Genomic DNA, 6,292 nt, shown 5'->3' with positions numbered 1-6,292 from the left:
AAGTGTTTCTAGATGTTACACTTTAACTTTTGCTTTAAATTGTTCTACCTTTAAAATATAAAATAAATCAGCATAAAAGTAATGTTACATTTATTTTAATCTTCAAAAAAATCACCCTTGCATTGGTCTATTTAGTACTTTATAACAGAATACCACAGACTGGTAATTTATAACGAACAGGAATTTATTGGCTCATGATTCCAGAGGCTGGGAAGTCCAAGATCAAGGGGCCAGGCTCTGACCAGAGTCTTCTGGCTTCATCTTTCCTTAATAGAAGGGCAAAGAAAGGATAAGAAAAAGCAGGAGAGTAGATTTGCAGCCTCAAGCCTTTTCATAGTAGGCATTAATCCATTTATAAAAGTGGAGTCTCATGAACTAAACAGTCCCCATTAGGTTATACCTCCAAATACTATTGCATTAGGGATAAAGTTTTCAACTTAATGGTTCTTTGGGAGACAGATGTAAACCACAGTAACCTCCCATATCATGTAGGGTTGCTAAAGCTCTGTAGCAAAATTTTGTTTGAACAATAGTAACAGGTGTCTATTCTTTAGTAATGGTGTTTCACTTTGCTATATAATGAATCATCCCCAAAATGTAGTTGCTTAAAGTAATGAGCAATCATTTGCTCTTAATTCTGTTAGTAATTTGGGTGGTCTGTGTTCTACATGGGGTCAGTTGAGCTCACTCTCTAAGTATGGGCTGGAAGGACTGGGATGGATCTTTCATTTCCTTGGAAACTAGTAGAAGTGGCTGAGTGTGCAGCAGCAAGTGAGGACAGGCCCCAGTGCACACGTGCTTATCAAGCCTCTGCTTACATTTTATTTGCTAATGTCCCCTTACAGATAGCATGAATGTATAGGCTTTTTTATCAACAAGATAGTGGAATAACTGCCAAAATGAAAAAGAGATAGGGGAAAATGAGCAGGAGCAACAAGCGAGTTCTGAAGTTAGGTGAGGTTCATTCTTTCATTATCAAACTTACTGACGCCCAAGTGACCTGTGGAACTCACAATCTTCCTGGGAGTTCTTGGAATCATGTCTTTTATGTTCTTGCATTCTAGATAAATTTCAGTGTTACCTTTTAGGGTGTGCAAACAAGTTTACTCTAGTTCATGACAATCGTTAGGTACAAATTACAAACGAAGGAAAACATGTACATGTCGCTTAAAGCCATTTAACTCATGTTCCCACACAGAATTGTCTTTTAAATAGTTTCTGGTTTCCATTCTAGCTTACTTATTCCACTGCCAGGCCGAGTCCAGAGCCATTTATTTATTTAGTTAGCTTAGATATATACCCTGCCTGCTACTGTGAAGAACTAAAGCAGCTGCTACATTTCTTCTTTTCAGTTCCCTTGAGTATTAATAAAGTACATTCCTTTCCATCTGGGCCCTAAGTCTGACCTTTCTGTCCAAGTAAAGAGTGCATTCTTGATAGCCAAATAAACCCCTACCAACTTTAAGACTGATTTTTGTTTTCAAATTTTCCTGAACTCCAGTTCCCTTTCTTTTCTTTCTTTCTTTTTTTTTTTTTTTTTAGAAATTTAGAGCCAGACTTATCTCCTCTACACTGTTCTTTCTTTAAAGCTCTTATATCCATGCAAGAAAGAAAGCATGCTTGCTCTAAAGGTTAAAAAGGATTTTGATTCCTCTTCTCAACTTTCACAGCCCATCTCACTATCACAAAACTCATGTTGTGGTTTTCTTAGAAACCATTGTCTTCAGTGTCAAACATTGCAATCAGCCTACTATACCCAATTACCAGGATATAGTCCCAAATCCATTACTAATTTTCAAGTAGAATTTGCAAAGCCTACAGATCTCCTTTTTAAAGTCTTGTTATTTCTAACAAATAGCAAATTTTTTTTTATCAAAAAATGTCTCCAAACAGAACTATTTACTTTGGTGCTGTTGTGTTTTTCAAAAAACTACCTGCTATAAAATGAAGCCCAAATTGACCTATTTTTAGTCTTCCTTAAGTCTTTGTCCCGATAGTCATTCCTTTTTTTAAAGTTTCCATGATTGTTATTTCTGATAGAAAAAAAAAAAAAAAACTTTTTGATTTATGAAATGAAGCAAAACTTGACCATGGTTTAGACACTGTTTAACAGGGAAAGGGAATTAAAAGGGGGACTCCTAAAGAAAAATATTTTTTTGAGAATACCTGGAGTGGGAAGATTTCATCACAATCTTTTTTTTTCTATCTACCTCTTTCTACTTTTTAACTTTATCAAAATCTTAGAGTTGTATGCAAATATTTAAGCACAGGCTACTGCTAGACTTTGCATATTTGTCTAATACAGCTATTCATTTTCAAAGTAGACTATAATTTCTGGCTGTATGGACTGTTCGGACTTCAGTAACCAGTGATTATGTTAATGCAAGCTGTTGGTCAAGAGCAGTTCTTTTTGCATAAGCTCATCCAAGAAAAATTTGAAAATGAAATAGCTAAACCCAAGATCCTATTTCAGCAGAGGAAAAGGGAGAATGTGATAGATGGTCACACAGTACTTCTCAATCTATGAGCTTTGCTGAACTTCCTGGTGGGCCACAGGTGGGTGATTGAGGTGGGGACCTCTGGTTTGTTTACTGGGTTCTGCTATAGGAGTTGCTTCCTTTTCCTTGGGAGAAGTTTGGGTCACTGTTGCCTGTGTCTGTCAGGCTTCTGTCCAAGCCCACCCTTGCTATTGCTGCCAGCATCACAGCCTCTGGGACTCCTGATTTGATTATATTAGGGAACCCGTATGTGGCAGGAATTTGTTCTTCTGGTTTTCTGAGATCTGAATCAACCTTCAGTCCCTGTAGGGGTTTTGGAATAGCGTTTCCTTCTGGTTCGAGAGAAGGGAAGGGAACTGATCCAAGCAATGGTGAAGAGAAGGGAAGGAAAGAGAGACATGTTAGCAAAAGGAGTCAGGCTGCAGTAGGAAGAAATGGCCAAAGACTTGTATCCATGTTTTTTACCACCTTCTTCCTTTCTTCTCTTCTACATTGTCTGTTCATCTGTTTTTTTTTTTTCCTGTGTACCTCTTTTAATTAACTACTCACAATCTTTTGTTTCTTTCCTTATTGCACTTAGTTTAGTATAAACAATCATTCTTTGTAAATATATGTCTACTGTTTTTGTTTTTTTGATAATATTGAGTACATAAGAGACGAGAAGTATTTCTAAGTTAATATATTATTTATGTATTTAATTTAGAATTTAGTGTATGTAACTGAACTAAGATATTTGATTAAGACACTCGAGTTTTTAATTTCCTTTCCTAATTATCCACAAAGAGCCTGTATTGTCAGTGAGATGATGGAAGGCCAATTAGAGTGGAAACAGTTACTGTTGTTTGGCTGTCCTGTTTGGCATCCTAATCTCTTTTCTGGAGAACACTTCATTGTTTGTAATTTTGGAGGAGTGGCTGCCTTTTCTTAGGAGAATTTGGGGTGTGGGGTGAGGAAGTAGAAAGGATGGGGAATTGAGCCTGTGATTTAGACTTCAACAGTTAGACACTTTCAAATTTTGAATCAGTGAAGCACTGTTATGAAACCACATAGAAATTGATACAAGGTTATTAGTGTCCTATGAATTTTACTGAGAACATCTCTCCTGACCCTTGAGAACAATTTGGGTCTTGTTCTTTGTTCAAGCTTAGTCTTTCTAACTTTCTAGGAATTCTCTAAACTATTTTAATAAATTCCATTTTGTTTAATACAATCAGAGCTGATTCTTGTTGTTTGCAACAACAAAAATCCTAGCTGATGTACAAATTCCTACTTCTGAGTCCCTTACAAAAACAAATATAAAAAAAAAAACAATATCTTGGTAATATTGCCAAGAATGCTCTGTGATGACAACTGCACAGTGTTCTCTTGAGTGCCTGTGTGGATCATTAATTGCTCTTGGTAATTTATGGAAATATTTAATATTTTGAATCAGTTTTTACATCTCATTAAAATTTTGGAAAATTCAGAAAAAAGTTAGAAAATAAAAACAAAAATGGGTTCACTGAATAAACATACCTATTGTGAAAATTATTTACAAATTATTTCAAAATCAGAATAAGCAACATTTTCTATTTATCTATCCTTTTCTCTATCTAAACCATGAATCAGGAAGAAGGTTTTTCACTTGCTTCTTTGCTACTTGGTCTTTTACCATTTGTAGCCAGTTCTGTATGCAACAGATTTTAATCAATGTTGTGGTCTGTCAATTCAACCACAGAAATTTCTACAATACTATGTGCTAAACACTAACATTTTGTTTGATTGGTTCAGTGTGCAGGAGAAAAAACAATCATGAATATGCTCAGGCTGTATTGTCTTTCACATCACATTATTTGTGGATAATAAACACCTAACCTACCCAGTGCAATAGGGAGACTTTGAAGCTACAAAGGCCTAGATTCAAATTGTAATTCCTCCCCTCTACTAGTTGAATAACCTGAGGCACTTTATGTGATCTTTATGCTTCTTAGATTCCATTTGCACAAAGGGGATAAGAATATCTGCCTTCAAGGGCAATGTGAAGATTAAAGATAAGATGTGGAAAAAACACTTAACCTAATGACGAAGCCATCCACTCTGTGTGGAACTTCTACTATCCATGTGTCATAGATATCGAATAGGCAGTAAACTGTAGCCCATATTAAATATAAGAGGAAGGATAACAGGGGCTGAGATCGTGGCTCAGTGGTAGAGAGCTTGCCTGGCATGTGTGAGGCACTGGGTTCGATTCTTAGCACCACATTAAATAAATAAAGATATTGTGTCCAACTGAAACTAGAAATTCTTTTTTTTAAAAAGAGGAAGGATAACACCCAATCTTATAGGTTTTAGTTTTCCTCTTGCCTTAAATCAGTAGTTCTTAACTTTTATTTTTTCTCAGCACCCCTTGAGGATCAAGAAGGCTATAGTCCTTCTCCCTAGAAAAATAAACATCACAAAAGAAGTCCAAATTTTAGAATAAAATTATATGGGAGTCCCAGATATCTCGAAGCAATTTCATGGAATTCAACTTAAGAACTCCTGCTTTAAATTAGGTGACTTCCATTTAAGTGGCTGGTGTAAGAGGCAGTGTTCACAAATACCCTCTATTACCCTGTAATTGAGTTGGACTATTGAAGTAGTTCTGACCAGAGGACTGGTGAGGGGAAGGATATATGATACCCTCAGTAAAAGATAGTAGAGGGCAGATGTACGTTCCTCTGTTTTCTCTTTCCCATCTGCAGGGCTGAAATAAAGAACTTTAAAAAAAAAGTTTTATAGTTGTAGATGGACACAATACCTTTCCTTTATTTATTTATCTTTATGTGGTGCTGAGGATTGAATCCAGTGCCTCACATGTGCTAGGCAAGGGCTCTACCACTAAGCTACAACCCCAGTTCCACAAAGAACTTTACGATGACAAAATTGTAAGTTGTAGGCATCTCAGGTCCCAGAATTGAAGAAGAGCCACCACGGATATCCTCTTGACACACTGCATTACGTTGAGATAGAGGAATAAGTCTTTGTTGTTTTAAATCACTAAGAAGTCTGTGTGCTAAAGCATATAACATTTTTTTTTTTTTGTTGCAGTACTGGGGACCGAACCCAGGGCCTTGTGCTTGCAAGGCAAGCACTCTACCAACTGAGCTGTATCCCCAGCCCAAGCATATAGCATTCTTTAACCTCACAAATACATTCCTTCTATTGATATATAATCACAAATAACTTGGATTAATCTGGACCATGTCCATATTAAATAAAACCTATATATTAATAACAGGTTTGTAAAGTGCTTGTTCGAAGGTCTTTTGCATTATCTCACTGCAGTTTTACAACTTTGTGAGGCAGGAAACTTTGTGTCTTTTATAGAATGAAGTAAAGCAAAAAAAAAAAAAAAAAAAAAATGTATGTACCTTGCTCAAGCATACTAGTGAAGACCAGAGCTTCTTTTACTCTGTTATATTTCTTATGGAAGATGTCTTAGACCCTTTCTGCAGCTTTTTAAACTGGATCTGTCCAACTATTTATTCTAAATGTATTTTACAAAAGATTTGAAGTGGTTGTATTTCAGCTAGCTCCCATATATGAATGGGTTTAACTAAAGTAGATGCTATATTTTGATGTTGGATAATTTTATGGAATTATCCTTTGTTAAAACTACTTGATAAACTGGGTGTAGTGGTGGCATACCTCTAATTCCAGTCACTTGGGAGGTTGGGGCAGGATCACAGGTTAGAGACCAGCCTGGGAAATTTAATGAGGTCTTGTCTTAAAATAAAAAATAAAAAAGGACTGGGAAGGTAGTTCACTGTTGT

This window comes from Sciurus vulgaris (assembly GCF_902686455.1).
Source record: "Sciurus vulgaris genome assembly, chromosome: 12".
NCBI classification, from domain to species: Eukaryota; Metazoa; Chordata; class Mammalia; order Rodentia; family Sciuridae; genus Sciurus; species Sciurus vulgaris.
The sequence above is the reverse complement of the archived record's forward strand: the minus strand, read 5'-3'. Positions refer to the sequence as shown.